Here is a 17,216-nt window from a genome sequence, read left to right as displayed (position 1 = left end):
GGCCGACCCGCACAAGTGAGGTACCATTTTTCTCGTAGGACATTGGGGAACGTGGGGTGGGTGGAAATTTGTGGATCCACGCAGATTCCAGAACTTTCCATCACAGAAATGTGGGGAAAATGTGTTTTTTTTGTAATTTTTTTACGTTTGCAAGGGATTCTGGGTAACAGACCATGGTGGGAGGCAGTCAAGTCACCCCATCCTGGATTCCCCTGGGTGTCTAGTTTTCAAAAATGTATAGGTTTGCTAGGTTTCCCTAGGTGCCGGCAGGGCTAGGGTTAAAAAACTACAGCTAGTCACTTTGCCAAAAAAGGGTCATTTTTCACTGCAAAATTGAGGTGTGACCACGTTGCGTTTTGCGCCATTTCCTGTCGCGGGCACTAGGCCGACCCACACAAGTGAGGTACCATTTTTCTCGTAGGACTTTGGGGAACGCGGGGTGGGTGGAAATTTGTGGATCTACGCAGATTCCACAACTTTCCAACACAGAAATGTGGGGAAAATGTGGTTTTTTTGTCAATAGTTTATGTTTGCAAGGGATTCTGGGTAACAGACCATGGTGGGAGGCAGTCAAGTCACCCCATCCTGGATTCCCCTGGGTGTCTAGTTTTCAAAAATGTATAGGTTTGCTAGGTTTCCCTAGGTGCCGGCAGGGCTAGGGTTAAAAAACTACAGCTAGTCACTTTGCCAAAAAAGGGTCATTTTTCACTGCAAAATTGAGGTGTGACCACGTTGCGTTTTAGGCCGTTTCCTGTCGCGGGCACTAGGCCGACCCACACAAGTGAGGTACCATTTTTCTCTTAGGACTTTGGGGAACGCAGGTTGGGTGGAAATTTGTGGATCCACACAGATTCCAGAACTTTCCATCACAGAAATGTGGGGAAAATGTGTTTTTTTTGTAAATTTTTTACGTTTGCAAGGGATTCTGGGTAACAGACCATGGTGGGAGGCAGTCAAGTCACCCCATCCTGGATTCCCCTGGGTGTCTAGTTTTCAAAAATGTATAGGTTTGCTAGGTTTCCCTAGGTGCCGGCAGGGCAAGGGTTCAAAAACTACAGCTAGTCACTTTGCCAAAAAGGGGTCATTTTTCACTGCAAAATTGAGGTGTGACCACGTTGCGTTTTGCGCCGTTTCCTGTCGCGGGCACTAGGCCGACCCACACAAGTGAGGTACCATTTTTCTCGTAGGACTTTGGGGAACGCGGGGTGGGTGGAAATTTGTGGATCCACGCAGATTCCAGAACTTTTCAACACAGAAATGTGGGGAAAATGTGTTTTTTTTGTAAATTGTTTACGTTTGCGAGGGATTCTGGGTAACAGACCATGGTGGGAGGCAGTCAAGTCACCCCATCCTTGATTCCCCTGGGTGTCTAGTTTTCAAAAATGTATAGGTTTGCTAGGTTTCCCTAGGTGCCGGCAGGGCTAGGGTTCAAAAACTACAGCTCGTCACTTTGCCCAAAAAGGGTCATTTTTCACTGCAAAATTGAGGTGTGACCACGTTGCGTTTTGTGCCGTTTCCTGTCGCGGGCACTAGGCCGACCCACACAAGTGAGGTACCATTTTTCTCGTAGGACTTTGGGGAACGTGGGGTGGGTGGAAATTTGTGGATCCACGCAGATTCCAGAACTTTCCATCACAGAAATGTGGGGAAAATGTGGTTTTTTTGTAATTGTTTTACGTTTGCAAGGGATTCTGGGTAACAGACCATGGTGGGAGGCAGTCAAGTCACCCCATCCTGGATTCCCCTGGGTGTCTAGTTTTCAAAAATGTATAGGTTTGCTAGGTTTCCCTAGGTGCCGGCAGGGCTAGGGTTCAAAAACTACAGCTAGTCACTTTGCCAAAAAGGGGTCATTTTTCACTGCAAAATTGAGGTGTGACCACGTTGCGTTTTGCGCCGTTTCCTGTCGCGGGCACTAGGCCGACCCACACAAGTGAGGTACCATTTTTCTCGTATGACTTTGGGGAACGCGGGGTCGGTGGAAATTTGTGGATCCACGCAGATTCCAGAACTTTCCAACACAGAAATGTGGGGAAAATGTGTTTTTTTTGTCAATAGTTCACGTTTGCAAGGGATTCTGGGTAACAGACCATGGTGGGAGGCAGTCAAGTCACCCCATCCTGGATTCCCCTGGGTGTCTAGTTTTCAAAAATGTATAGGTTTGCTAGGTTTCCGTAGGTGCCGGCAGGGCTACGGTTCAAAAACTACAGCTAATCACTTTGCCAAAAAAGGGTCATTTTTCACTGCAAAATTGAGGTGTGACCACGTTGCGTTTTGCGCCGTTTCCTGTCGCGGGCACTAGGCCGACCCGCACAAGTGAGGTACCATTTTTCTCGTAGGACTTTGGGGAACGTGAGGTGGGTGGAAATTTGTGGATCCACGCAGATTCCAGAACTTTCCATCACAGAAATGTGGGGAAAATTTGTTTTTTTTGTAATTTTTTTATGTTTGCAAGGGATTCTGGGTAACAGACCATGGTGGGAGGCAGTCAAGTCACCCCATCCTGGATTCCCCTGGGTGTCTAGTTTTCAAAAATGTATAGGTTTGCTAGGTTTCCCTAGGTGCCGGCAGGGCTAGGGTTCAAAAACTACAGCTAGTCACTTTGCCAAAAAGGGGTCATTTTTCACTGCAAAATTGAGGTGTGACCACGTTGCGTTTTGCGCCGTTTTCTGTCGCAGTCACTAGGCCGACCCGCACAAGTGAGGTACCATTTTTCTCGTAGGACTTTGGGGAATGCAGGGTCGGTGGAAATTTGTGGATCCACGCAGATTCCAGAACTTTCCAACACAGAAATGTGGGGAAAATGTGTTTTTTTTGTAAATTTTTTACGTTTGCGAGGGATTCTGGGTAACAGACCATGGTGGGAGGTAGTCAAGTCACCCCATCCTGGATTCCCCTGGGTGTCTAGTTTTCAAAAATGTATAGGTTTGCTAGGTTTCCCTAGGTGCCGACAGGGCTAGGGTTCAAAAACGACAGCTCGTCACTTTGCCAAAAAAGGGTCATTTTTCACTGCAAAATTGAGGTGTGACCACGTTGCGTTTTGCGCCGTTTCCTGTCGCGGGCACTAGGCCGACCCGCACAAGTGAGGTACCATTTTTCTCGTAGGACTTTGGGGAAGGTGGGGTGGGTGGAAATTTGTGGATCCACGCAGATTCCAGAACTTTCCATCACAGAAATGTGGGGAAAATGTGTTTTTTTTGTCAATAGTTTACGTTTGCAAGGGATTCTGGGTAACAGACCATGGTGGGAGGCAGTCAAGTCACCCCATCCTGGATTCCCCTGGGTGTCTAGTTTTCAAAAATGTATAGGTTTGCTAGGTTTCCCTAGGTGCCGGCAGGGCTAGGGTTCAAAAACTACAGCTAGTCACTTTGCCAAAAAAGGGTCATTTTTCACTGCAAAATTGAGGTGTGACCACGTTGCGTTTTGTGCCGTTTCCTGTCGCGGGCACTAGGCCGACCCGCACAAGTGAGGTACCATTTTTCTCGTAGGACATTGGGGAACGTGGGGTGGGTGGAAATTTGTGGATCCACGCAGATTCCAGAACTTTCCATCACAGAAATGTGGGGAAAATGTGTTTTTTTTGTAATTTTTTTACGTTTGCAAGGGATTCTGGGTAACAGACCATGGTGGGAGGCAGTCAAGTCACCCCATCCTGGATTCCCCTGGGTGTCTAGTTTTCAAAAATGTATAGGTTTGCTAGGTTTCCCTAGGTGCCGGCAGGGCTAGGGTTAAAAAACTACAGCTAGTCACTTTGCCAAAAAAGGGTCATTTTTCACTGCAAAATTGAGGTGTGACCACGTTGCGTTTTGCGCCATTTCCTGTCGCGGGCACTAGGCCGACCCACACAAGTGAGGTACCATTTTTCTCGTAGGACTTTGGGGGACGCGGGGTGGGTGGAAATTTGTGGATCTACGCAGATTCCACAACTTTCCAACACAGAAATGTGGGGAAAATGTGGTTTTTTTGTCAATAGTTTATGTTTGCAAGGGATTCTGGGTAACAGACCATGGTGGGAGGCAGTCAAGTCACCCCATCCTGGATTCCCCTGGGTGTCTAGTTTTCAAAAATGTATAGGTTTGCTAGGTTTCCCTAGGTGCCGGCAGGGCTAGGGTTAAAAAACTACAGCTAGTCACTTTGCCAAAAAAGGGTCATTTTTCACTGCAAAATTGAGGTGTGACCACGTTGCGTTTTAGGCCGTTTCCTGTCGCGGGCACTAGGCCGACCCACACAAGTGAGGTACCATTTTTCTCGTAGGACTTTGGGGAACGCAGGTTGGGTGGAAATTTGTGGATCCACACAGATTCCAGAACTTTCCATCACAGAAATGTGGGGAAAATGTGTTTTCTTTGTAAATTTTTTACGTTTGCAAGGGATTCTGGGTAACAGACCATGGTGGGAGGCAGTCAAGTCACCCCATCCTGGATTCCCCTGGGTGTCTAGTTTTCAAAAATGTATAGGTTTGCTAGGTTTCCCTAGGTGCCGGCAGGGCAAGGGTTAAAAAACTACAGCTAGTCACTTTGCCAAAAAGGGGTCATTTTTCACTGCAAAATTGAGGTGTGACCACGTTGCGTTTTGCGCCGTTTCCTGTCGCGGGCACTAGGCCGACCCACACAAGTGAGGTACCATTTTTCTCGTAGGACTTTGGGGAACGCGGGGTGGGTGGAAATTTGTGGATCCACGCAGATTCCAGAACTTTTCAACACAGAAATGTGGGGAAAATGTGTTTTTTTTGTAAATTTTTTACGTTTGCGAGGGATTCTGGGTAACAGACCATGGTGGGAGGCAGTCAAGTCACCCCATCCTGGATTCCCCTGGGTGTCTAGTTTTCAAAAATGTATAGGTTTGCTAGGTTTCCCTAGGTGCCGGCAGGGCTAGGGTTCAAAAACTACAGCTCGTCACTTTGCCCAAAAAGGGTCATTTTTCACTGCAAAATTGAGGTGTGACCACGTTGCGTTTTGTGCCGTTTCCTGTCGCGGGCACTAGGCCGACCCACACAAGTGAGGTACCATTTTTCTCGTAGGACTTTGGGGAACGTGGGGTGGGTGGAAATTTGTGGATCCACGCAGATTCCAGAACTTTCCATCACAGAAATGTGGGGAAAATGTGGTTTTTTTGTAATTGTTTTACGTTTGCAAGGGATTCTGGGTAACAGACCATGGTGGGAGGCAGTCAAGTCACCCCATCCTGGATTCCCCTGGGTGTCTAGTTTTCAAAAATGTATAGGTTTGCTAGGTTTCCCTAGGTGCCGGCAGGGCTAGGGTTCAAAAACTACAGCTAGTCACTTTGCCAAAAAGGGGTCATTTTTCACTGCAAAGTTGAGGTGTGACCACGTTGCGTTTTGCGCCGTTTCCTGTCGCGGGCACTAGGCCGACCCACACAAGTGAGGTACCATTTTTCTCGTATGACTTTGGGGAACGCGGGGTCGGTGGAAATTTGTGGATCCACGCAGATTCCAGAACTTTCCAACACAGAAATGTGGGGAAAATGTGTTTTTTTTGTCAATAGTTCACGTTTGCAAGGGATTCTGGGTAACAGACCATGGTGGGAGGCAGTCAAGTCACCCCATCCTGGATTCCCCTGGGTGTCTAGTTTTCAAAAATGTATAGGTTTGCTAGGTTTCCCTAGGTGCCGGCAGGGCTAGGGTTCAAAAACTACAGCTAATCACTTTGCCAAAAAAGGGTCATTTTTCACTGCAAAATTGAGGTGTGACCACGTTGCGTTTTGCGCCGTTTCCTGTCGCGGGCACTAGGCCGACCCGCACAAGTGAGGTACCATTTTTCTCGTAGGACTTTGGGGAACGTGGGGTGGGTGGAAATTTGTGGATCCACGCAGATTCCAGAACTTTCCATCACAGAAATGTGGGGAAAATTTGTTTTTTTTGTAATTTTTTTATGTTTGCAAGGGATTCTGGGTAACAGACCATGGTGGGAGGCAGTCAAGTCACCCCATCCTGGATTCCCCTGGGTGTCTAGTTTTCAAAAATGTATTGGTTTGCTAGGTTTCCCTAGGTGCCGGCAGGGCTAGGGTTCAAAAACTACAGCTAGTCACTTTGCCAAAAAGGGGTCATTTTTCACTGCAAAATTGAGGTGTGACCACGTTGCGTTTTGCGCCGTTTCCTGTCGCGGGCACTAGACCGACCCACACAAGTGAGGTACCATTTTTCTCGTAGGACTTTGGGGAACGCGGGGTGGGTCGAAATTTGTGGATCCACGCAGATTCCACAACTTTCCAACACAGAAATGTGGGGAAAATGTGGTTTTTTTGTCAATAGTTTACGTTTGCAAGGGATTCTGGGTAACAGACCATGGTGGGAGGCAGTCAAGTCACCCCATCCTGGATTCCCCTGGGTGTCTAGTTTTCAAAAATGTATAGGTTTGCTAGGTTTCCCTGGGTGCCGGCAGGGCTAGGGTTAAAAAACTACAGCTAGTCACTTTGCCAAAAAAGGGTCATTTTTCACTGCAAAATTGAGGTGTGACCACGTTGCGTTTTGCGCCGTTTCCTGTCGCGGGCACTAGGCCGACCCACACAAGTGAGGTACCATTTTTCTCGTAGGACTTTGGGGAACGCGGGGTGGCTGGAAATTTGTGGATCCACGCAGATTCCAGAACTTTCCATCACAGAAATATGGGGGAAATAGTTTTTTTTTGTCAATTTTTTACGTTTGCAAGGGATTCTGGGTAACAGACCATGGTGGGAGGCAGTCAAGTCACCCCATCCTGGATTCCCCTGGGTGTCTAGTTTTCAAAAATGTATAGGTTTGCTAGGTTTCCCTAGGTGCCGGCAGGGTTAGGGTTAAAAAACTACAGCTCGTCACTTTGCCAAAAAGGGGTCATTTTTCACTGCAAAATTGAGGTGTGACCACGTTGCGTTTTGCGCCGTTTCCTGTTGCGGGCACTAGGCCGACCCACTCAAGTGAGGTACCATTGTTCTCGTAGGACTTTGGTGAACGCGGGGTGGGTGGAAATTTGTGGATCCACGCAGATTCCAGAACTTTCCATCACAGAAATGTGAGGAAAATGTGTTTTTTTGGTCAATTTTTTACGTTTGCAAGGGATTCTGGGTAACAGACCATGGTGGGAGGCAGTCAAGTCACCCCATCCTGGATTCCCCTGGGTGTCTAGTTTTCAAAAATGTATAGGTTTGCTAGGTTTCCCTAGGTGCCGGTAGGGCTAGGGTTCAAAAACTACAGCTCGTCACTTTGCCAAAAAAGGGTCATTTTTCACTGCAAAATTGAGGTGTGACCACGTTGCGTTTTGCGCCGTTTCCTGTCGCGGGCACTAGGCCGACCCGCACAAGTGAGGTACCATTTTTCTCGTAGGACTTTGGGGAACGTGGGGTGGGTGGAAATTTGTGGATCCACGCAGATTCCAGAACTTTCCATCACAGAAATGTGGGGAAAATTTGTTTTTTTTGTAATTTTTTTATGTTTGCAAGGGATTCTGGGTAACAGACCATGGTGGGAGGCAGTCAAGTCACCCCATCCTGGATTCCCCTGGGTGTCTAGTTTTCAAAAATGTATTGGTTTGCTAGGTTTCCCTAGGTGCCGGCAGGGCTAGGGTTCAAAAACTACAGCTAGTCACTTTGCCAAAAAGGGGTCATTTTTCACTGCAAAATTGAGGTGTGACCACGTTGCGTTTTGCGCCGTTTCCTGTCGCGGGCACTAGACCGACCCACACAAGTGAGGTACCATTTTTCTCGTAGGACTTTGGGGAACGCGGGGTGGGTCGAAATTTGTGGATCCACGCAGATTCCACAACTTTCCAACACAGAAATGTGGGGAAAATGTGGTTTTTTTGTCAATAGTTTACGTTTGCAAGGGATTCTGGGTAACAGACCATGGTGGGAGGCAGTCAAGTCACCCCATCCTGGATTCCCCTGGGTGTCTAGTTTTCAAAAATGTATAGGTTTGCTAGGTTTCCCTGGGTGCCGGCAGGGCTAGGGTTAAAAAACTACAGCTAGTCACTTTGCCAAAAAAGGGTCATTTTTCACTGCAAAATTGAGGTGTGACCACGTTGCGTTTTGCGCCGTTTCCTGTCGCGGGCACTAGGCCGACCCACACAAGTGAGGTACCATTTTTCTCGTAGGACTTTGGGGAACGCGGGGTGGCTGGAAATTTGTGGATCCACGCAGATTCCAGAACTTTCCATCACAGAAATATGGGGGAAATAGTTTTTTTTTGTCAATTTTTTACGTTTGCAAGGGATTCTGGGTAACAGACCATGGTGGGAGGCAGTCAAGTCACCCCATCCTGGATTCCCCTGGGTGTCTAGTTTTCAAAAATGTATAGGTTTGCTAGGTTTCCCTAGGTGCCGGCAGGGTTAGGGTTAAAAAACTACAGCTCGTCACTTTGCCAAAAAGGGGTCATTTTTCACTGCAAAATTGAGGTGTGACCACGTTGCGTTTTGCGCCGTTTCCTGTTGCGGGCACTAGGCCGACCCACTCAAGTGAGGTACCATTGTTCTCGTAGGACTTTGGTGAACGCGGGTTGGGTGGAAATTTGTGGATCCATGCAGATTCCAGAACTTTCCATCACAGAAATGTGGGAAAAATGTGTTTTTTTGTCAATTTTTTACGTTTGCAAGGGATTCTGGGTAACAGACCATAGTGGGAGGCAGTCAAGTCACCCCATCCTTGATTCCCCTGGGTGTCTAGTTTTCAAAAATGTATGGGTTTGCTAGGTTTCCCTAGGTGTCGGCAGGGCTAGGGTTCAAAAACTACAGCTCGTCACTTTGCCAAAAAAGGGTCATTTTTCACTGCAAAATTGAGGTGTGACCACGTTGCGTTTTGCGCCGTTTTCTGTCGCAGTCACTAGGCCGACCCGCACAAGTGAGGTACCATTTTTCTCGTAGGACTTTGGGGAACGCAGGGTGGGTGGAAATTTGTGGATCCACGCAGATTCCAGAACTTTCCATCACAGAAATGTGAGGAAAATGTGTTTTTTTGGTCAATTTTTTACGTTTGCAAGGGATTCTGGGTAACAGACCATGGTGGGAGGCAGTCAAGTCACCCCATCCTGGATTCCCCTGGGTGTCTAGTTTTCAAAAATTTATAGGTTTGCTAGGTTTCCCTAGGTGCCGGCAGGGCTACGGTTCAAAAACTACAGCTCGTCACTTTGCCAAAAAAGGGTCATTTTTCACTGCAAAATTGAGGTGTGACCACGTTGCGTTTTGCGCCGTTTCCTGTCGCGGGCACTAGGCCGACCCGCACAAGTGAGGTACCATTTTTCTCGTAGGACTTTGGGGAACGCGGGGTGGGTGGAAATTTGTGGATCCACGCAGATTCCAGAACTTTCCATCACAGAAATGTGGGGAAAATGGGTTTTTTTTGTCAATTTTTTACGTTTGCAAGGGATTCTGGGTAACAGACCATGGTGGAGGCAGTCAAGTCACCCCATCCTGGATTCCCCTGGGTGTCTAGTTTTCAAAAATGTATAGGTTTGCTAGGTTTCCCTAGGTGCCGGCAGGGCTAGGGTTCAAAAACTACAGCTAGACTCTTCGCAAAAAAAAGTGTAAATTTTCAGTGTGAAAATGTGGTGTGTTCACCTTAGGTTTTGAGCCACTTCCTGTCGTGGGCACTATGCCTACCCACACAAGTGAGGTACCATTTTTTTCGGGAGACTTAGGGTAGTTCAGATTTGTAAAGCAACTGTTATTACCTATTGATTTTTGATGCATTTCTCCATTCCAAATGAAAGACATTGTGTAAAAAAAAAGTCATTTTGAAAACTGACCAATAATTGTCATGCAAGTATGAGTATTCCCAATTTCGAAAATGTGCAAATATGCACTGTTTCTAAACTCTGTAATTTGTTCCCATTTCAGAAATACATAGGTGTCTTTCATACCGATTTTTCCATGTATACATTTTCCCACAATAATTGCTATATACCCGGAACAAAACAAAAAAACATTTCAAAATGCTGCTCAGTTTTTTACTCTGGGTTCGTTGGGCTCTTGGTGAACCTACAAGTCCTATATATTCCGACAACCAGGAAGGTCCACCGGATGTAACGGTACATTGCTTTCAAAGATATGTCATAATTGGAAGAAGTTACAGGTGAAAACGTTGACTCAAAAGGCTGCTTTTTTCAACAAATTTTTAATTTTTCCTATATTTAACTGTTAGTTTCTATAAAGAAACCTTGATGGATCTACACAAATGACCCCTTGCTGAATTCAGAATGTTGTCTACTTTTCACAAATGTATAGCTTTCCAGGATCCATTATTGCTTTTCTACCCATTTCTACCATTATCTGGAAGGAGGTTGAAAGCACCAAAAATAGCAAAAATAGGGTATGTCCCAGAAAAATGTCAAAACGGTGTAAAAAATGTTGGATTTCTGACAAAAATCTGTCATTCCCTAAAAGCTGGAGAAATGGTGATTTCAGCCCCACAAACCCTTTTTTGATATCATCTGCAGAGAAAAACCCAGACGCTTTCGTTTGCAGCCACTTTGACCCATTTTTCACAAAAAAACACAAAATTTTGCTGTATTTTGACTAATTTCTGGGAACCCTCTAGGAGAATCCACAAACCCTGGGTACCTTTAGAATCCCCATGATGTTGGAAGAAAAGGACGCAAATTTGGCGTGGATACCTACTGTGGTCAAAAGGTTACAGGGGCCTAAGCGCGCACTACCCCAAATAGCCCAAAAAAGGCTTAGCACAGGAGGGGAAAAGGCCTAGCAGCGAAGGGGTTAAAAGATTAAAAAATAAAACATTTTTCAAAATTAAGAATCAGATATTATAACTTCTTAATATTAAAAAAGTATATTAAAAGTATGAATGGGTGAGAAGTCTTAGGGTATGACTGTTCCCCAGCGAAGCAGGGTTAGTATAGATTGGCATTAGGTGGGCTATGGGGCTGTTTTAAAGTTTGGTGGACAGGTACTCCATTGAAGCAGCAACGCCAGGGGCTTCAGGGGGGGTGTTTGGGGTGCAACAGCCCCCAAATAAATGCATTCTTGGCTTGATAGTTGGGTCTGGAGGTCCTGAGTCGAGTTTGCCATGTCTTTCAAATTTTATCATTGTGCACCAAGAATAACAAAAGGTAAAACAGTGACCTTTGATGTCAAACACGTGAAAGAGAGAGAGACAAGATACATCTGCTCACTGAATTGCAAAATGTAAAACCAGATAACTAGGAATCAATGCCAGCTTCACTACGTGTCCAAACTGTGTGATCCTAGGTAAACATTTGATTGCACAGAGCCTCTCTTTTCTTTGTTATCACATGTAAAAGCATTTTTAAATGCTTGAGTTCAGGAAGTGCCCTGTACAAGCACCTTTCATGTTTGATTTAATAGACTGTAATGTTGCTCCAGTTATAATAAGAATTTAGGGCGGATTTAGGGTTTACATAACTACTGACTTGCCTCGTAGTTTACTAATGACATTTTCGTTGGGGGCGAGCGATTAATGTTTCTAAGTTCATGTTTAAAAACTATCAATTTAATAAATGTCTGTCTATGCAGTGACATAATCTGTTGTGCTAAGGTGAAATGCTTCCACTTGTTAAAGGAATACACTTTTTTGAATTTTGAAGAGACTGTATCATAATTTTACATTATTTTTGTTGCACGTTATACATGGCAAAAGTTTTTATGGCTTGGCTCGTGCTTGGACTCTTAGAGACAAGCCAGGCCCTTGGCTCTGACTCACCTCATCATATTCATTTACGGGCACATCCACCTCTATTTGCAAATAGGGCTTAGTACATGGGGCTGTGAGTCACTTGCTAAAATAATTTGTAAAAGGTGCGTAAAGGAAACATGGAGCCCAGCCTACAGGCACCGATTTGACAACTCTACCATTAAGGCTCCTCGTGGCAGAGACAAAGAAGAGTGTGTGTAGTGAATATATATTTAAAATAAGTGATCCCAGGGCAGGGACTCCAGTTCATTGTGTTGTACTTGACCGCAGTCTTGTGTTCCCAGGGACAACTACTCTGTCTAGGTGGGATGCGCAGGGACATAGATTTAAGGGGTGGGGAGTGCTTCGGGTGTGACACCCTCTTAGTGCATTCATGGGTTAGTTGTTGGGTCTGATTGCCCTGAATCGTTTTTGCTATTTCTGTGTTCGTTTTTCTCCTGGTCCTCATTCTGCCATGAGCTTTTAACTTGTTCATTTTTCTGGAGCGGAAACATAACTGTACATAGTGGCTGGCTTATCAAAAAATTTGTAAATCCTTGCCCATCGAAGGACTTCTTAAATTGGTGGAAATGTACTACTTTTTGGAATTCACAAGCATTGGCAGTAGCAGACTTGAAAAGTTATACCAGTCTCAGAATTACAGACACACTACTATCAGAGAGGGTAAACAGGGACTTACATATAATTAAGTTCCTGATCCAAAGGATTGACAATTTAAAACCTCTTAGTGAAATCAGGCCACAAGGAAAGATACCACTGGCGCAGCAGACTTGCCTTAGGCCCCAGACTCAACTACCTAGGCCAAGAAAGCATTTATTGGTGGGGCGTCGCAGCCCAAACTCCCCTCTCTGAAGCTACGGCCCTGATCATCCCATCCCACCCCGTGATGAGAAGGGAAAGGGTGGGGTCGAACAATGGTGTGCAGTACTGCCTTGCTGACAAACAGCCTCAGCAGCAAATGCCCAGGCTGCATTCAGTTAGCAAGACTGTCATACGTCACTGGGGGAGTGGCATTATGGTGTGATAGGCTTTAAGGCTAGGATTTAAAGAAGTTACGCCGTGATAAACATGCAACAGCACAGTAAACACACGTGTACTAGCAAATGCTCTATCAGCAGTGCCGAGACTGTGCTCGGTCTGGCACAAAGGAAGAGGAAACAGTGTGCAAAGGAAAATAAAAATATGGGCAGGTAACGGGGTGGGTGGGGCCCGACGCCCATATTGTTCGGCTTCCCCTGCTTTCTGTCCCAGAAGCAGAAAAAACGACTTGCCAAGGACAGAAACGGACTTGAACAGCTTGAGGGAAGGGCACGTGTCAGAGGTGTTCATTGAAGAACTAGTGGAACAAATGAGTTTTTAATAACAAAAAGGAGGAAAAGGGATTATACTAGGTGTAAAGGGAAATACTTAAGGGTTGGATTAGATATTTAAGTTGTAACTGCTTTTGTATATATTGTTTACTTGATCATTGGATGCTCTAGGAATACTGCATATCTGTGTATTTGTAAAGCGCGCTATCACCCACGAGGGTATCCTGGAAATCATACTAGTTGCAATATCCTTTACTTGTTGTAAATTAGTTCTTATTTCTTTCTTTTTGGTGATATTTGTATATGAACCAATTCAATGCACTGGATACTGGATACACTTCGTTAAGACTCACCGAGAGACAAATTGTGCTGAGGTTAAACTGTATAAATAACTAAACAGTTCAAAAAGGATAATTTTTAAAAAAGGGAGATAGAAATCAAATAGTGCACAATGCTTAGTGGCTCTGGGAAGTATTGGGAAAAGGCTTGGTCAGTTGTTTTAGTCTATTGCCCCCTATTTATTTTTCCACCTACCCGTGATGTTTTTCCTGCCTGTATTTGACTGTTCCTTCAAGATACCCACCGAAAACGGGTGGAAGGCTGCTTAGCACAACTTGGAAATCGCTTGTTCCGCAGCATGTTTCTGTTGGTGCAACAGATGAACTGAAGCAGGCAGTGATCAAGGCAGGTTATACATTTCTGAGTCACACACATTTGATCGAGACTGTGTTTTTCCAGTGACAGAAGTATTTAGAAAAAAGTTGTAAACATTTCCAAGGCAATCAGCGATAGCCAAAACATATTTCTAGCAATTGTTTGTTGATTTCAGGTCCTTTAACAATAAAGATAATATATGTGAAGGTGATTTGAAAACAAGGGAGATCACAGTCTCTCACAAATGTTTGCAGTACTGGTATGTATAAACATTGATGATTGCTGATTTTTATTATGTGGAAACACTGGATAATACTCACTGCAATGCACAGAAAAAAAAACACTGATAAAGAAAGGATAAAGGTACTTACCCAGTAAGCATTTGTTCTTGGCATGTAGAGCTGTAGATTCACATGCTTTGCATACTCCTGTCATCTAGTGTTGGTTCTGGATGTTTGCAAGTTGTTTTTGTTCGAAGAAGTCTTTCCTAGTCACAAGGTAAGGTGACTTCTCCTTTCGGTGATAGTGCGCATGGTCATCGACTCCATTGTTAGACTGTTTTCCCGCATGAGGGAGAGAAAGGAGTAAGTAAGTGTAGTATAAAGATGTCCATGCTAAAACTATATAATGAAGAACTGCAACAACTAAGGGGTACCCGGGAAGGCAGGTAGGCGCAGGGTCAGCTTTAGCGTTTGTGGCGCCCTGTGCGACAATGTTTGTTGGAGCCCCCCAATAACCACCTCCGTTAGGGATTCCCTCACTGCCACCCTTTAACAGGGTCCCTCAAATCTCCATAACCACTCTCTCTCAGATGCGTCTAATTCGTTTTGCAGCGCAGTTGCCACTCATACTAGTGTAGGGTGTCAGAGCACTTTACATCACACACACTACACACAGACAATTAATCATAGGCGTGTACATTAGTGTATAGGAAATGTTACATAAAACAGTTGCATAAAACAGAGGACTTCAAGGTACAGGTGTCATGTCATCCATTCTGCTAGACAGTATAGTTTAACAGTGCTTGGTCTGGAGAAGCACAAACTCTGAATTTAAAACGTAACACTATGGTTGGTGGTTCTTTTTAATAATCAGAATTGATTTCTATCCAAATGAACCCATTTTCCCAACACTAGGATAATGAAAGAAGGGATAAAATCCTAACGCTCTAATCTCTGCCTTGCAGTTTTTATGCAGCTCTTTGGTGACAGTTAATAGTTTACTGTTTTATTTTAGGGTTATAATTTATAAACTGTAAGTCACAAAAGGATCTCTCCAGAAAAAACAGTAACCCACTGATCTATTTGTATTATATGCGCTTTGTGATCTGAATGGTACACGTTCTTTGCAGCAGGCATATTAACCCTCTGCGCTACCTTACCATGAGTCAAAACTTCCAAAATACAAACCTCCAGTCTCTCTCCAAGAAGTACATTAATCACTGGAGTTATCTTGACATTTATATTTTTGCCTGTAAATTTCTGGAGGACAAGAACGCGTCAGCAAATGCTTTTAAAACGACACAATAATTCAAATATGACACCCCACCCGAAGTCAGCACCCGGTGCGGTCACACCGCCCTAGAGCCGGCCCTGAGTGGGCGCATGTGAATCTACAGCTCTACATGCCAACAGATGCTTACTGGGTAAGTAACATTATCAGTTTGAGGCATGTGTGCAGTAGATACACATGCTTTGCATAGACTACAAAGCAGTATACTCCGAAAACGGTGGCTAACCTGTAGATGTTGCAGTTGTCTGAAACAGTGTTTTAAATACTGCTTGGCCTACATTAGCCTGTTGACGTGCTAACACATCCACACAATAGTGTTTGGTAAATGTGTGTGGTGTAGACCATGTAGCTGCTTTACATATGTCAGATAAGGGAATGTTACCTAAAAAGGCCACAGAAGCCCCTATTTTGCTTGTGGAATGCGCTCTAGGGGGTATGGTTGAAGTTCTTTTGGCTTTAGCATAGCATGCTTGAATGCATTTAACAATCCATCTGGCAATAGCAGATTTAGATATAGGATTCCCTTGTGAGGTGGAGCAAATGTAACAAAAAGTTGTTTTGTTTTGCCAAAGTCCTTTGTCCTATCTATGTAGTAGAGTCAAGCGTTCTGCCACAAAGGGAAAAAAACTGGTAACTCAACCGATTGGTTTACATGAAAAGCAGAAACTACTTTAGGAAGGAATTTAGGGTTGGTGCAGAGAACTATCCTATCTTTGTGTAGCTGAAAGAAAGGTTCTAAAGTTAATGCCTGTAGCTCACCAACTCTCCTCAGTAATGTGATAGCAATGAGGAAAGCAACTTTCCACTTGTGCAATGGTTCAAAAGGTGGTACCATGAGCCTTGTAAGAACAATGTTGAAATTCCATACTGGGGCAGCAGGAATCCTTGGTGGTATTACTCTTTTTAAGCCTTCCATGAAGGCCTTGATTACTGGAACTCTGAATAGTGACTGATGTTGCCTATTCTTTAAGTACACAGCTACTGCTGCAAGTTGCAAATGAATAGACGTGTAAGCCAGTCCTGTTCGCTGTAAATGTAACAAATAACAAATTATGTTTTGTATAGAAGCATCTAAAGGATTGATTTTGTTGTTATTGCAATATACAACACATCTTTTACATTTTGCTGCATAGCAAGCTCTGGTAGTAGGCCTTCTTGCTTCTTTTAGAATATTCATACAGTCTGGTGGTAAATTTAAATAACCAAACTCTATGACTTCAGGAGCCAGATCGCTAAATTCAGTTCTTTGGGATCTGGATGTCTGACTTCTCCATGGTTCTGTGTGAGGAGACTGGAGTTAAGGTGTAGTTTTTGATGTAGAACTAGTGACAGCTCCAACAGGGTGGTGTACCATGGTTGATGGGCCCATGTGGGAGCTACCAGAATTAGTGTGAGGGATGCTTGCCTGAGTTTCCGAACCACCCACTGAAAGAGCGGGAGAAGCGGAAAAGCTCCTTGCCCTTTGAGAGCAGGTGTGGGAACCTTTGAGCCAAAGTTTGGGCATTATGCGTTTTCGGCTGTGGCGATTAAGTCTATTTGTGGAAATCCACATTGTTGAAAGTACGGAAGGAGAACTTGGGAGTGCAGTTGCCACTCATGAATTTGTTGCCTTCTTCTGCTGAGGAGATCGGCAGTTTGATTGTTTACTCCTGGGAGATGTTCTGCCAGAAGATAAATCTTGTGATGGATCGCCCAATTCCAAATGGTTTGAGCAATTGTTGTTAGTTGGAGAGAGTGTGTCCCCCCCTGTTTCTACAGATAATACATTGCTGTCATGCTGTCAGTTCAGACTAGGACAGTTTTGGCTATGAGGTGAGTTTGAATAGCTTTAAGCGCTAGAAAAACAGCTAATAAAAGCTCTAGGTAGTTAATGTGGAGAGACTTGTGCTTGTGGCTCCAAAGGCCTCGTATTGTGCCATCTTTGAGATGAGCCCCCCAACCTGTTAGAGATGTTACTGCTGTGAGCACGGTCTGTGGAACAGGGTCGATGAAAAGCCGGACGGCTGATAAGTTTTGTGGGTTCCACCACTGCAGAGAGCGATGGGTACAGCCGTCTACCAACACTAGATCAGTTAATAGGCCCAGTGATTG

General features: G+C 44.8%; 1 protein-coding gene across 1 annotated transcript in view; it reads right to left on the bottom strand.

Moving 5' to 3' along the window:
• LOC146854276 (protein mono-ADP-ribosyltransferase PARP12-like) overlaps positions 1-17,216 on the bottom strand; it is a 220,507-nt gene that overhangs the window by 109,834 nt on the left and 93,457 nt on the right. The window lies entirely within an intron of this gene.

Source organism: Triturus cristatus, chromosome 4_1, assembly GCF_964204655.1.
Source record: "Triturus cristatus chromosome 4_1, aTriCri1.1, whole genome shotgun sequence".
In the NCBI taxonomy this organism is placed as follows: Eukaryota; Metazoa; Chordata; class Amphibia; order Caudata; family Salamandridae; genus Triturus; species Triturus cristatus.
This window is presented reverse-complemented; position numbering and strand designations above follow the sequence as displayed.